Source organism: Lynx rufus, unplaced genomic scaffold (genome assembly GCF_022079265.1).
Source record: "Lynx rufus isolate CCGP_SWC_20201006 ecotype Redwood Valley unplaced genomic scaffold, mLynRuf1.p SCAF_4, whole genome shotgun sequence".
NCBI classification, from domain to species: domain Eukaryota; kingdom Metazoa; phylum Chordata; class Mammalia; order Carnivora; family Felidae; genus Lynx; species Lynx rufus.
The window spans coordinates 80,253,416-80,269,011 of NW_025814856.1; the positions used below are offsets into that span (position 1 = coordinate 80,253,416).

The 15,596-nt window shown below is 38.5% G+C and overlaps 1 protein-coding gene and 1 pseudogene across 1 annotated transcript in view; both read right to left on the bottom strand.

The window, feature by feature from the left end:
- The window catches only part of KMT2E (lysine methyltransferase 2E (inactive)), a 99,864-nt gene extending 85,622 nt beyond the window's left edge, over window positions 1-14,242 (bottom strand). The window contains 1 exon segment of the mRNA XM_047096473.1: window positions 13,896-14,242. The gene's annotated coding sequence lies outside the window, so the exon portion shown is untranslated.
- LOC124525293 (uncharacterized) lies at window positions 8,319-8,507 on the bottom strand (annotated as a pseudogene).
- Window positions 14,243-15,596: the final 1,354 nt, after the last annotated feature.

Sequence of the window (15,596 nt, forward strand, 5' to 3'; positions counted from 1 at the left end):
GTTTAAAATATTTACTATAAAAACCTTAAGTCTAAAACAAGAGCACTTTAATTTCTAAGTATTAGCCTATAAATCTGCAAAAGACTAGCAAAATGAATAAGAAAAAATACTTTCCACGTTTAAACCACTTATTTCTGCAGCATTTGCCAGACAGAGTCCTTTTAATCCCAAGACTTACAGAATTCAACGATCAAGTTCTTCCTCTTCATACATTAATGTAAATAGAAAAATGAAAACAAAAAACTGGAAATGAAAGGACAAGTGCATAACAAGTAGAGAGTTGAAGCTTAGGGAAAAAGCATCTTACTCTCAAGAATAAAATACAGAATTAGTAGATCTAAGCCTCCATTAGGAAAATTACTCAGATATACAAACTTCATTAACTTATTATACGTCTTGTTCAAGACGATCTTTTAAAGTAGCTTGTCTTGAACAGGCATATAATCACCGAAAAATTGTACAATAAAGGGAAAAATAAAATGTCAAGAATGAAGTTGGTAGATGCAGTTACTATTACTAACCAGTACATTTGCTATGAGACAGGCTACATCCACGTTCCCTTTCCAAATTACTTTTAAAGACCTTTCCGTCTTTACAGATAGAAAACATTATGTATACACATAGGTAAAAAAATAATAATTAACATGTACTGAGCTGATTGGCCACCCTTATAAAAGTCATTTGTATATAAAGAAATTGCTGTGTGAAGTTGGGGACTGAACTAGAAATACTTTTCTCCAAATCCTTAATGAGCCATTAAATTTAGGAGGCAAGAAGCATAAACTTTAAACTTCCTATAAGTGAACTTACAGGCTATACCAGCAGAATCTCTTTTTAAAAACCCACCATCCCTCTAGATTACATTTAAATGATAAATATTAGTTTCTCAGATATTCTCAAAGTAATTACACAATAAAAGAACTTGTGTCTTTTGGCACAATACTGTGTCCATAAGATCTGCCAGTTTTTACTTGGAATTCAAAAATCAAAAAGTTATTACATTAGTGTATAATTAATAAGTTATTACTAACATACAGCAACCACATTAACAATATACCAAACTATTGCAAGCTAAAATTTGAAAACCACACAAACTGATCCCAGAGTTATTAGCCAACACAATCAGTTACTTCCCTTAGGAAATATGTGCAAGATCAGCAAGCCAAAATCAGTAGCAACCTAATGCTTTCACATAGAGGGCATTCAACTATTTACTACTGAATGAATCTAGTTTACAATATTAACAGTTAGAAGAGTCCTAAAGAAGAGTAGAATTTAAATCTCACAAGATAATAAAGGTTACTGGATCTTGATACATCAATGAATCTATTCAATTCCATGGACATGCGAAATCTGTCATTTCATCTAGGCAGAATCCTACAAACCCAAGTAGACAAAGCACAATCAGACTCTGAAACAGCATTTTAATTCTTTTTCTTTTGTATGTATGTGTGTGCGTGGTGTGTGTGTGTTGTCTAGCAGTGGGCTTCACTGAGAGTAACTGGAATTGAGGGGAGTATTAGTTTCCTAAGGATGCCGCAACACATGACCACAAACAATTCTAGAGGCCAGAGTCTGAAATCAAGATGTCAGCATGAAAGAGCATTTTTAAATTTCTAAGATACTAAATGGAAAAAGAAAAATGCTAGAGAATACAATAAGATTCATCTCCTTTTGGACTGAAAAAAAAATCTGGATTTATATATATAAAAAACAGTAACTCAAAATTGGTTAGTTCATCAAAGTCAATTAACCTGGAGAACCATTTAAAAGTTACATATATCTTATAAACACTGAACTTTTTCATTTAAAATATAATTCATCAATATTTTAATGTCAAGCCCAAATGTTCTCTTTGAACATGGCTCTGCTAATTGGAGATTTGGGTTCTCATTATTGTATAAACCCTATCTATAATGCACTGTCTATAATTTTTGGTTTTAGATTATTTCAAGGTAACAAATTACTTAGACACCTGTGGAGCAATTAGAATGCACATCTCCTTCTCGATTTGGATTTGTATTATTTTAGTTACCTTACCCATACCTAACAACTTTCTTTGACAATTAATGTATCTTTAACAAGTTTTCCAAAGTAATTAACTTAGTTTGCGTCAATTCTCAGGGATGCCTGGGTGGCTCAGTCAGTTAAGGTTCAGACTCTTGATATCAGCTGAGGTCAAGATCTCAAGGTTTGTGGAACTGAGCCTCTGTCAGGCTTCGTGATAAAGGGAGCCTGCCTGGGATTCTCTCTCCTTTCTCTTTGCCCCTCTCTGATCACGCATGCGGGCACGCTCTCGATCTCGCTCTCTCAAAATAAATAAACTTAAAAAAAAATACAACTCTCTTTTCACATTCATTTATCAATGGTTTAATTATACCTAATAATATAAACACAATACAAGTACAATGGGATTAGCCAATTTGGAAACAAACATAGGACTTTTATGAGCATTGAACTCAACAAATGGAGGCAGCACAAAGTTTACATCATTCAACATTCAATTGGCATTAATATTTTTTAAGTATTTTTTTAATGTCTACTTATCTTTGGGAGAGAGAGAGACAGAGTGCAAGCAAGGGAGAGGGCCAGAGAGAGAGAGACACACAGAATTGGAAGTAGGCTCCATGCTCTGAGCTATCAGCACAGAGCCCAACGCAGGGCTGGAACTCATGAACCACAAGACCTGAGCTGAAGTCGGACGTGTAACTGACTGAGCCACCCAGGCACCCCCAGCATTAATATTTTTTAAATGAAGGGCACTTGGGTGGCTCAGTGGGTTACACATCCAACTTTGACTCAGGTCACGATTTCACAGTTTGTGAGTTCGAGCCCCGCATCGGGCTCTGTACTGACAGCTCAGAGCCTGAAGCCTGCTTTGGATTCTGTATCTCTCTCTCTGCCTCTTTTTCTCTCAAAAATAAATACATACATAAATAAAACATTAATTTTTTAAAAAATATATTTTAAATGAAGGTAAGAATCTTCTACTGTATCTATGTAAAACACTTTAGGAAAAATATAGAAGCTATAAATAGTGATCACCTCAGCATATAAGAGACACTAAGGGATGGTTCTGTTTTTTCAAGAAACAACTACAACACAAACAGCTGGAGAGCCTACTAAGAATTGTACACATATTAACACTGAATTCTCAAAACGACTGTATAAGATAAGCTCTATTGTTACCTCATTGTTGCAGATCAACAAACTAACGCACTAAAAGATAACTAACTTGCCCAGGTCACTAGGCAATACAACCTGGTTTGATTGTAGTTCTAGTATCTACTCTTAAGCCCTGTGCAATATTGCCTCTAAAGAAGTATTGTTTGAGCTCTTTTAATAAGCATATAACACTTGCATGATCTTAAGAATTGGAGGGGATAAATAAGCATGTCCCAGTATGTCACTCCCCAAAGCAAATTTTTCAGCAACTTCCCCATAAAGGCCATAATCTTTTATCATGGCATTCAAGGCTCACCGTAACTTGATTACAATTTGTACTGCTACAATTCCAATCCAAGACTCTTATCCAAATAACTCGCGGGTTCTGGAAACCAACAGATCATCCTGAATTAGGATGTACAGAAACACTAAACATATAGAGTCTGTCACATGACATTGCACAAAGTATTCCCTCATTCAGAGAATCTAAAAATAGTGGCCTGGCTTCTCAAGAGGGCAGTCAGCATGGTTTCTTGGAAAAGTTTAAAGCATCAAGAATCATGACCTAAATTTCAATCCTTGATCAACCACTATCTAACTATATGACCTAGAGAAAATTATTTAACCTCCCTGGGATTTGGTCTAGTTGTAAAATAAAAGGAAAGAACTAGAACAGTATAAAAATTTCTGAGACTAGTAACTAAAATGCAAATTCATGGCTCCACTAGATGTAATTAAGTAGGTCTGGAATTGGGCCCAAGAATGTTTAATAAGCACTCTACATAAATAACACATGGGGTCCCTGGGCCACAATGAAAAATAGCTCACTAAAAGATCTCACCAATCAATTCTAACTCTGGTTTCTTAACTTCAGTCAATAGGGTACGCCTGGGTAGCTCAGTCAGTTAAGTGTCTGACTCTTGATTTTAGCTCAGGTCATTATTTCATGATTTGTGGGTTCAAGCCTGGCATTTAAGCCTGCTTGGGATTCTCTCTCCCTCTGTCAAAAATAAGTGAATAAACTCTAAGAAAAAGAAAACATTTTAACTTTAATAGGGTGCTATTTTACATGTCCAGGATGGGGGTTGTGGCCTAAAAGAAAATCCTGTTTATCATAGGATTTGCTTTTGCACCTTTCACCCTGTACTTTTTTAAGATAATGGGTAAGATTTGGTAGTTTTACAAACTGAACTTTCATTCTCTTAAGACACAGATAGATACAGTTGATTCAAATGAGTTTTAAATTAATTAAGCACCTGCAAAATACTAAGAATCAACTATATCATCTTATTAATCCTCCTTATTTGAAATATAATTACCTTAATTTTCTCCCAAGGAAATTTTTTTTTATGTTTTTATTTTATTCTTGAGAGAGACAGAGTGGGAGTGCGGTAGGGACAGAGAGAGAGGCAGACACAGAATCTGAAGCAGGCTCCAGGCTCTGAGCTGTTGGCACAGAGCCTGATGTGGGGCTCAAACTCACAGACTGTGAGATCATGACCTGAGCCAAAGTTGGACACTTAACTGACGAAGTCACCCATGTGCCTTGAAATTTTAAGTTTTAGGGACGCCTGGGTGGCGCAGTCGGTTGGGCGTCCGACTTCGGCCAGGTCACGATCTCGCGCTCCGTGAGTTCGAGCCCCGCGTCGGGCTCTGGGCTGATGGCTCGGAGCCTGGAGCCTGTTTCCCATTCTGTGTCTCCCTCTCTCTCTGCCCCTCCCCCATTCATGCTCTGTCTCTCTCTGTCCCAAAAAAAATAAATAAACGTTGAAAAAAAAAAAAAAAAGAAATTTTAAGTTTTAAAAGATATAATCTCCATTCTACAAGTATTCACAAGTCTCAAATTTTCTTCTCCCATTCTCTCTGAAAATTTCCAATCAAATTAGTAATTTTCACTCACATCAGTAAAATATTCAAATTATCATCCAAATTCACTATGAATATCTTGCTATCACTATACAAAACTGATAAAAGTATCACTATAATGTAATTAAAGTTTGAATCAGTGTTTTTCCTGTTTCTTGTCCCTTTCTTGTCCTTCTGAACTTTTCTAGAATGAGTATTGTATTTATTCCAAAATCACGTACCACTTTGTCCTAAGAGTTATAGATGTTTGAAGCTCTGCTTTGTTAAGTGTACCATCTCACTAACCTTTTTTAAAGAGCAAACTTGGGGACGCCTGGGTGGCTCAGCCGGTTGAGTGTCCAACTTTGGCTCAAGTCATGATCTCAAGGTTCCTGAGTTAGAGCCGTGAATCAGGCTCTGCACTGTCAGCACAGAGCCGCTTGGGATCCTCTGTCCCTCTCTCTCTGGCCCTCCCCAGCTCACGCAGGTATGCATTCTCTCTTTCAAAAATAAATATTTAAAAATAAATAAATAAAACATCAAACTTGCATGTATGTTAAAACAAAAAGAACTTATCTCAATTTCAGAAAAAAAATACTTTTCTTCAAAAGAATTACTTCAAGGATTTTTTTTTAATGGAGGAAGGGGAGTAACACCATAATTAAAATATGTATTTTCAGTCTTGTCTTAGAAATCAAAGTGCTAGCATTAGTAGCAAATCATAAACCTAAACATAACTGTAATTCAAAGCTCATTTAGCAATAATTCTAAAAGCTAAATAAGGAATTGGAACGTCATAATTTTTTAAAAATAATTTAACAACCTAAGCACTTATTTTCTATATTCTGAATTTCAAATTAGATCAGCATTCAGAAAGCTATTTTAAACCCACATTTATGTAGAAAACTGTGCAAGAATAATATCTGATACTATCCAAATTATCTACACTTTCCTTCAATTTTTTTCATCTGTTTTTGATTACAAAAGCTATCCATATGTCTCAGAAAAATCAGAAGAGAAAAGAAAACCCCCACAATTCCAATTACTCAGACACAAATCACTGCTAAGAACTTCAGTGTATATACAGACACAAAGTAAAAATTTATTTAAGCAAGAATCACCTATAGACACTAAATCTAAGAAAGTATGACAGGAACCAGAATATTTACACAATCTCAAAATATCTTTCCACAAATTACTTAATAAAGGCAAAATGAGAAACAGTAACTATACAATGGAAAAACTACTAAACACCTTAACCCAGCGATCAAAATGAACATACTGGTAAGGGGCAAACAAAAATGATTTAAAAAAAAAAACCCCACATACTGCTTATCTAGTATTCCAGCCAAAAATGCAAAACCTGAATCTAATCATGAAGAAACCTTAGATAAACCCAATTGAGGGGCACTGTATAAATAGCTAGCTTGCCAATGTCATGAAAGACAAAGAGATCAGAGAACTAAATGCAATCCGTGATCCTGAATTGGCGACTGCACCAGAAAAAAAAGTGCTAATAAAGGACATAATTGGGACAACTGATGAAAACGGAATATGGACAACAGACTAGATAAAAAGAATTACATCAATGCCAAACTTCCTAAGTTTAACCACTCTGGTTACCTAAGAAAAGATGCTTGATCTTTAAAAATGCATATTTAAGTATAAGACAGCATTTTATATGCAATCTACTCTAGTTAAGAATTTTTTTTTACATGCACAGAGAGAATAATAAAGCAAAGGTGACAAAATGTTAAAAATCAGGGGATGTGAATAAAGGGTATAAGAAGTTTTGTAGTATTCATGTAACTTCTGTAAGCCTGAAATTACTTTAAAATAAAAAATTAAGGGGCGCCTGGGTGGCTCAGTCGGTTAGGCGTCCGACTTCAGCTCAGGTCACGATCTCATGGTTCTGAGTTCAAGCCACATTTCGGGCTCTGTGCTGACAGATCAGAGCCTGGAGCCTGCTTTAGATTCTGTGTCTCCCTCTCTCTCTGCCCTCCCCTGCTCTCTTGCTCTCAATTAAATATTAAAGAATTGTTTTAATAAAATAAAAAATTAAAACAAAAAAACTGGTATTTTGGGAGTATTCCTCAAAACACATGCATATATTTATATATAATACTTGTATTTTTAAAATTAAAAAAAGTGGAGGGGGTGCCTGAGTGGTTCAGACGGGTGAGCGTCCAACTTCGGCTCAGGCCGTGCTCTCACAGCTAGTGAGTTCAAGCCTCGCACTGGGCTCTCTGCTGTCAGCACGGAGCCACTTCGGATCCTCTGTCTCCCTCTCTCTGGCCCTCCCCCTTCTCTCTCTCTCTCTCTCAAAAATAAACATTAAAAAAAAATACATTTAAAATAAATTAAATTAAAAAGTGGAATCATCAATTTGATACTAATTATTTAGTTGTAGAGGCCCTCTCGAGTACATTTGAACATCCCTGAAAAAAGGCAATTGTTCCACGATGAATTAGATGTCCGTCTCTTACTCTCCATCCAAGCAAATTCCCCCACACCACAAATACCCACCCTACCACCATCTCCTTAACCAGTCACAGCTAATTAAAGGGCTCAAGATGGAGCACAGTGGCTCACTGACACCTTGCCAATTCCTGTGAGGTCCAACTGTACTTTTCTTCAAAAAAGTTCTCTAAGATTTCCCTATAGTCTTATAACAAATCTTTTACTTAAGCTGGTTGGATATGATTTCCGTACCCTGCATCCAAACAAACCCTGAAACAGCAGGCTTTTAAGGAGTAGAAATAAACAGTACAAGGGAAATAGCAGCTACTTAAATTCATCTTTTGTCTGTGCTTGAAAAATATGGTTTTGCTGGGGGCTTAATGGTAAAGATGTAATAAGGCTGTCAATTCAGCCAATTACACAGATTCACTTAAAGAGAAGCAGCAGAAAAGCAAATAATTCAAAAGGAACAATCTTATTTTCTCAAGAAGAGCTACTATGTATCAGACCAACCTCAGACCCCCCCCCATCAATTTATAGCTAATGAAGCAGAGTCCCAACCATTCAAATCAGTCACATCAAGAATCTTCCCATCCTTTGCAACATCGTTAAAGAGAAAATGGGTTTTCAAATTCCTGAAACTTGTCTTTCTTTGAATGACATATAAAGCAGGACAAGAGGAATTTAAGAGGTCTCTCTGTGAAATCAAAATTAGAAACTATTATCTTTCATTATTAGTCGGTGAAATAAGAAAAAATATTAGGAAAGTGTATCTTTCTCATATACAGTGTCCCAATATGTAAACTTTTGAAAAAACAAAACTATTTTCTGACAACATCCTAAGTGATAATAGTTCATTCTTTTCACCACATTCCTCACTTTTTGCTAAAAACCACTGATACTAGGCACTTTACATGATTGTTAGACCAGTGAGACAAATGGGAAAAGATTTAATCTTTAAATTTACTTAACTCAATTAGCAATAATCATGCCTCAGATAAACCTCACTGGCTACAATACTGCCACTGTGCAAAGCTAAAAACTTACTTAACTCAAATAAGTTTAAAATAATTTATGGTAAATTCAGTTAAAAGTCTTTAAATAAAAATTATGTTTTAAATACCTTTTGAAAACAAAAGCCAAAATAGATTTAAAAATTAATAAAAATTTTTCTTGTCTCAGATAAAATGTTACATAATATAAGTATGTGAACTTCAACTTTATGTTACGAGTACCACAAACCAAAACTACCTCAATCCCATTGTTCTATTACTTAATTTTATGCCACAGGCTCAGACCTTAAATGCAACCGAGTTAGCTATAACACAGGTGTGATTACTTAATGTTCTTTCTCAATAATAAACTTCAGGACCAAGATGTTTATTCCTTTGGATTAACTCTAAGCAAACATCTAAGAGTTGCTAGAAAATACCCTGTCTTCTCCAACTGTAAAACTAGAACAAAGAAAGCTGCATAAATCATTTTGTTTCTCAGGTCCTGTCTTAAATCCAAATTTCACATTGGAAATAATTTTAAAATGCAAAAATAAATATTTTAACTGAAAATAATAGATGTGGACTTGATTACTCATTGAATTATTACATACTATTTATGCATTAAAAGTCATAATGTCTGTTTTCAATGGCATCTTAATTGAACACATCAAAAAAGAATTCTGACTGACCTGTTGCATTGAAAAGTTCAAGATCCCAAACAGCTCAACTAGTTTTTGTAAATAATCAAATCAGATTTTGCAATAAAGTTGTAAAATTCACCTAACAATATAAAAATAGCTTTCCCAAACTGTCTTAAAAATAAAATTTGATTTATGACCCCTCTGAGGAAAAAAAAAACTGATTTCATATTAAGTGAAAATATTTATCAAGTGAAATATAAGACCCACCTATTTTCTTGACTCTCACTTAAGTAAAAAGCATCCTATTTACTAACGGTTAATAAATACTTCTCATAGTCTTAAAGATACAAATAACATCTAATTAAGTTAACCTGAGTCATCATCATTTTGACTTTTTATGTAGAACTGATCACAAATGCTCACAATAACAACAAAAAAACTCTTTTGGTTAATTCCTACCTGTAAAATACTGTTTAATGGCAATAGCAAGATTTTTAGTTAAATATGGTTACGTCAAATTTGGCGCACTAAAAAACTATTTTCAACCATAAATATTGCTCTTCCACATTAAATAAGTTTTTAGGTAATATATACTATCCTTTTAATATTAAAAAAAAAATAAAGCTCTTCCCAAAATTTGTACATTACAGGAGACAGTAAAAAATTGTGAGCCACTCCAATTTCAAACCAGCCTAAAAGCTAACATTTATACAGCAGCACCTAAAATAGTATCCTTATTTTGCCAGCCAATATAAAAAAAAAATTTTACCACAAAATAAAAATAATTCTATAGTCAATATTAACAAGTCTCCCTGAATACCAGTATTAAACGCTTTTCCTAACATGTAACAAAGAAAAGTCCCTGATTACCCTGAATATTTGAGATGTGTTTGCTCAAATGAAAGCTTTAAACTCAAAAAATAATTGAGCACCTACTCTCTATTGTGAATAAATCCTTTGGAGATAAAAGCTAATTACACATTACTAAAATATTTTTAAAAAAATAAACAGCATCTTTTGTAAAAATTACATACTAACATTTCTTTAGCAGTTTGTGGTAGCTCTTCAAAGTCCTTTTGGTTTTCTCCATTTTAAACACACAATGACAGTACACATTAAAGTCCTAGTAGTAACTTCCAGAACTAAGCAGAGCTGTTAGGATTTACATAACACACTTTTAAAAATAAAACCATACGTTTAAGAGTTTGATGCATGAAATGGGTACATTATTCTTAGAAATAAAAAACCAATTTAAGAAGTTAGACTTTCACTAAGACCACTAAGGTTATGTGTTAAAGGAAGAATTTCTCCTAACTTATTAATTGGCTTTTCCCCTCACTTCCTCATTTTAGATCCAAGAAGTCCTAGAGCTTGCTTTAGTATATACATGGAAAAATTCTCCAGCTGGAAGCTCTAAGACAAACAAGGCAAAATTGTGAGGGAGTTATCAGAAATCTTAAGAGTTGAAGGGAAATACAGGAGCCCTGTAAAGGTTCTAACTTAAACTGAGATCAAAGGGATCCTATAACTTACACTGACAACAAAAGGGAAGTATGATCAAACTACAGTCTCTAAAAATAAAATTTGCTCACCAATTACATTATGATTTTCTACAAATCCACTTAAACAGACAAACACCTAATCCCTCAACCTTAGCTACCCTAAGAACAAAGACTATTTGACTAGTTTTCCCCCAAGAGACCGAATGTTTCAAAACTCACTCAGAAAAAATTATACTTAACCTTTTTAAAAAAAAAAATTGCCCCTACAATTTCTAACTTAAAACACAGATGGTCAATGGGGTACATACACATTAACAAAAACCAAACACTTACAGCCATGTTATTTATAAAGTAACCATTTAAAAGAGTACAATACATTCAAAAAATATATCAAAAGAAACAAACAAAATACAAAGCAATGAAGCAGGCTAGTATGAAGAAAGCTAATAGAGTCAAGGCAGCTTTTCTTATAATTTCTAACTTGGTATTGTTTATTTGAAGCCAAATAAGTCCAAATGCTTTGTGTGTCTAGAGCTGATCAAGGTCACTATCAAGAAAAAACAATGGGTGTATACAGTGTTCCTTTCCATGGCTACATAAACTAAATTTCCCTAAGAGTATACTGATTTCCTACCATAGATAGCAAGTTTAAAGTACCAACCTTCTGAACCACAGATTGTAACTACGTAGTCCATAAAATAAATGCACAATCCTTACCCAGCAGTTATGGATCTAGACTTACACGATCAGAGCACATACAAATGAGTATTGACCCCAAATCCCTACATAAACTCTCCCACTACCCACCAACATTTCATTTCATACTAAAATATTCCAAAGATTCTAAGTACAGTTGTACACTGTCTTCCATGAAAAAACTAAGGCAGTGATTGCTACAATTATTTTGTACAACAGACTAGTTCATATACGAACTTCATGATTCCCTTATTCCGTTGTAAATATTGGAGCAGAATTTACTGTGGAATAAAAGAATCATGAAAGGGTGTGTACTCTCCAACCTTTTCAAGAACTACTAGATTTCAATAACTACTCATCTTTCAGTTATTCCACATCAGAATGGTCATTAAATGCCATTAATGGCCCACTGATATCTCGCTGCTGAGTCCAGGCCAAAAAGATCACCCTTCCACTCCAAAAATAAATTCTAATCATTCCCACTTTAAAAAATATTGTTAAGTAACACCATTTAATTTTCTGCCTCCATCTATAAGATACTGAAATTAGCATAAAATGGATTCAAGACTCTATATTATGGTATGGCTTTTATTTAGTCTATTAAAACAGACTAAGTTCCACATCCCATAATAGGTAAATGGGTACAGGGCGGGGTATCAAGAACTAAAGCCTTACTTTTTTACTTACATAATTATGATTGCATACTATAAAACAATTTTAAAAGGCAGCAAAGCATGGAGCTTCACTTCATGAAATATACAAACTTAGAAAATGCATAAGGAATGCTTAAATATATGAGAAACATGGATGCAAAATATAATAGTGAGAAGAACAAGCATCTCCACACCCAGTGAAGTAACAGGTTTAGGCTTGTTTGTACAGCTCCCTAAAAATTAATCTGAAAGAGTACAAAAACCAAAATTCATAAAATTGGTCAAGTGTTGGATGGGAAACATTACACCCTAAATTAAAACATCTACTCACACAAAATGTTGCACTTATACACTTATTCAACATTTAACTTACTTTAGCACAGTGAATAAAAGACACTCGGATTAAACGAGCAGAAAACTAATATTGGTCCCAAGTAATTTTTTTTGAATATTTAAGTGCACCCATCCTCACTACGCAAATTTCTAAGGCTACCTGAGTGTTTTTTATTATTTTTTTTGAAAGTGGTGTCATTTCATTTGCCTCTCAGGAAAAACCAACAAAATTAATCAACGAAAACACGGCGTTGTAATTTGCAGTAAAATCAACACATTTTTGTAAACTATTCGGGAAAGAAAAGCAGCACAGTCTTTTCATGTAAACATAATAAGCCTGTAATATGCTGCAGACAAACGCACTGCATGGGGTGTGGAGGACCCGAGCTGATTAGATTACCACAACATCAGCCTGGGGCCGCCATTTTTAGAATCTGTAAAGGACAAAAGAGGGAAATTTCACTTTTTACTTCCCATCTCGGAAAATAAGGGAAAAAACGGGACTATTTTCCAATTAGGTATTGATGTCTCCAGCCTAGAGTTGAATGCACCTCACTTAATTCTCTCCAAGGTCTCCAGAACTCCAACACCTTACGTTATTCACATCTCTAAAAGGGGGGGAAATAGGTAAAAAAAAAAAAAAAAAAAAAAAAAAAAAAAAAAAGAAACCAACCCGGGATTTACTCCAAAGCGAACTCTAGCGATTTCTCTTCGACTTTAAATTATCATTCTTAAGACAGACTTTAGCAAGAACGGATCTCTACGGAACTGAGGCCAGTGGAAGAGAGCACTCCGGATTGTTTTTTCTCTCCCCCTCCCCCGTTTAGCACAGTGAGCCGTTTGTTTCTCTTCTGTATCTGCTGCCACAGTGTTTGTGCCAATCCCTTGGTCAAAATAAGCTTTTCTGAAATGTGCCATATTGTGGATTCTAAGCCTCCGGTACAGTAAAGGACGGCGATAATGCAAGCGGAGTGGGGGAGGAGACTGAGAAGGCTGGGTACTGGGGTGACCACCTCAGGGGCGGGTTTACCCTCTCCCGGAGAGGATGAGGAGCTGTCTCGTTCTCCCACAAAGGGAGATAGAGACCCAGAGCGTCCTTTTAACCCCCTTCGTATTTACCTGAAAATTATACCAGAGACTGCCAGCCAAGAAATGGGAGAAGAAAATGGGGCCTATACGGCTTCTGAGCACCTGAACAAGATGCGGTCGAGGAAACGGAGAGCTGGCAGCTCCTGGGACCACTTCGACACAAACCCTGCTAACAGTCACAAGCCTCCCTCCTCACCCAAGCGGCCTTAACCCGCTGCCAATGAGGAGTGCGCCCCCTCCCTAACTCCCACTCTCAAGGGGGTTTAACTGCCAGTTTCCCCTTTCCCCAACCCTAAAACCCGCCATAATGCTCCCTTTCCAGGGACAGGGAAGAGAAAGGATAAATTCGATTCAACCAAGCAACGTCTTGCCCCAGCCCAGACACCTGAGAGTCAGCGTCGACTCCCCCCAACACCCCCCGGAAGGATAAAAATGAGAAAGCCCCCTCCCTCTTGAAACACGCGTCCCTCCACCCCGCAAACCCCAAGAACTCCCAAGGAGACGACAAGCACTGACCTGCGATGTTCACACAACAGACACCCGAACCCCGTTATCTGCTCGACCCCCAAGGAGTCGCTCCACACCTCCGCGAACAGACGACCCCCCGACAGCAGCCACTGCGGACACAGGACCCGGCTCCACACACCCCCTCCCCAAACAGCAGCGCGCAGCCTCTTCACCAGCAATCAAGGAGTAGGGGAGGGGGCACCCAGATAGTCAACAGGAACGCAGAGGCGACGGCAAGGCTGCTCAGAGTGTCTATGCCCCCTCTGTTGCCGCTCCCGAACTCAGGCACGGTCTCCGACTCGGCCCCCTGCGCCCGCTCAGTGTCACTGCCTCTCGCTCTGGGAAAATGGCGGCGACGGCGGCGGCGGCCGCGGCGGCGGCGACGGCGGCGGCGGCGGCGGCGGCGGCAAGTGCACGGGGCCCGCCCGCCCCGCTCCGCAGGGGCAGAGGGGGAGGGGACGAAGCTGCCTGCCGCCATTTTGCTTGTGGGCTGCCGCCCGCTGTTGCCTCTTGGCACAGAGGCTTGAAGACAGGCAACTGGAGGCAGAGAGGTGGGCAGAGTCTCCGTCTTTTTTCAGAACAGATGCATTCAACAATTTACAGAAGGTTTGGGATAGTTTCGATATTTGATGGGATTGGTTCTTTATCCCTTTTCCCTGAGTAGCCCTCAAGTCTGGATATCGGCGAGCATGGGCACGCCACTACTGGGTGGAAGGATTAAGACTGTAGGCCCTGGGAACGACTCCCCCCCTCCCCTCCCGCCCATCACCCTCCGAAAACGATGCACTTTCTCCCACTCCCCAAACAACCTCAGTCTCCGTCTTCCCCTCCCCCTCCCCAGTCTGGCCTCCAGCGCTGGGTGAACTCGTTTTGGGTGTCACTCGACGCCCACTAGGGGCTGAGGAGGCTCCAGTGCGCAGACTCCGGGCACCGGATAAAAGCGGAGCTGGAGCGTCCAGCGCCGTCTCGATGGAGGAGCGAGAAACGGAAGAGGTCGGGGGGAGAAGCAGCAGGAAAAATACAGCCACCGTCAGCGCCGCTTCCCTGCCACCGTGTATCGGGGTAAAAAGCTGCCGTTGCCGTCGGTGCAGTTGCCGTCGCTGCCTCCTACTTCTCTTGGCCCCGGGGAAGGATTTCCCCGCCGGCGGGACAATGTGCGGGGTGGGGAGCAGGAGTTAACCTTTATGTGGCGGTGATTAAACGAGGGAGGGACAGAGAGACGGTTATCTCGAAGAAAAAAGGGGGATGCCAAAGAATAAAACAAGGGTTTCCCCACTAAAATAACATTGTGATTCCGGTTCTTGTTTTCGGGGTCTTTCCCCGAAATGGCGGTTTCCGTCTTCTTGCTCCACAGAGACCCGGAGCGCTTGGTAAGCGGAGTGGGGAGAGGCAGAGGCGGTCCATGCGGCCAATCAGTGCCTGGTGTGTCCTGTCGGGCTAGTAGTGATTGGCTAGCGATGACCTCATGCTGCAGCAGCGGGTGGGGCCAGAGCCGTCGGGGGAGGCTGTTGCAAAGGCAGAGAGGGAGAAGTGACGATGGTGATCGTTGCTGCCGCGGCCGATATGGAACCCAAGCAGTGGCGAAGAGAATCTCAAGGCTCTTCCCTGAGTATTTTCTCCTGTCCCTGCGCGAGGTGAGGGCCCCGGCTCGGCCCCTGCGAAACCTTGGGGCGCTGGCGCGGACGAGGAGACACCATTTCTCTCATGACT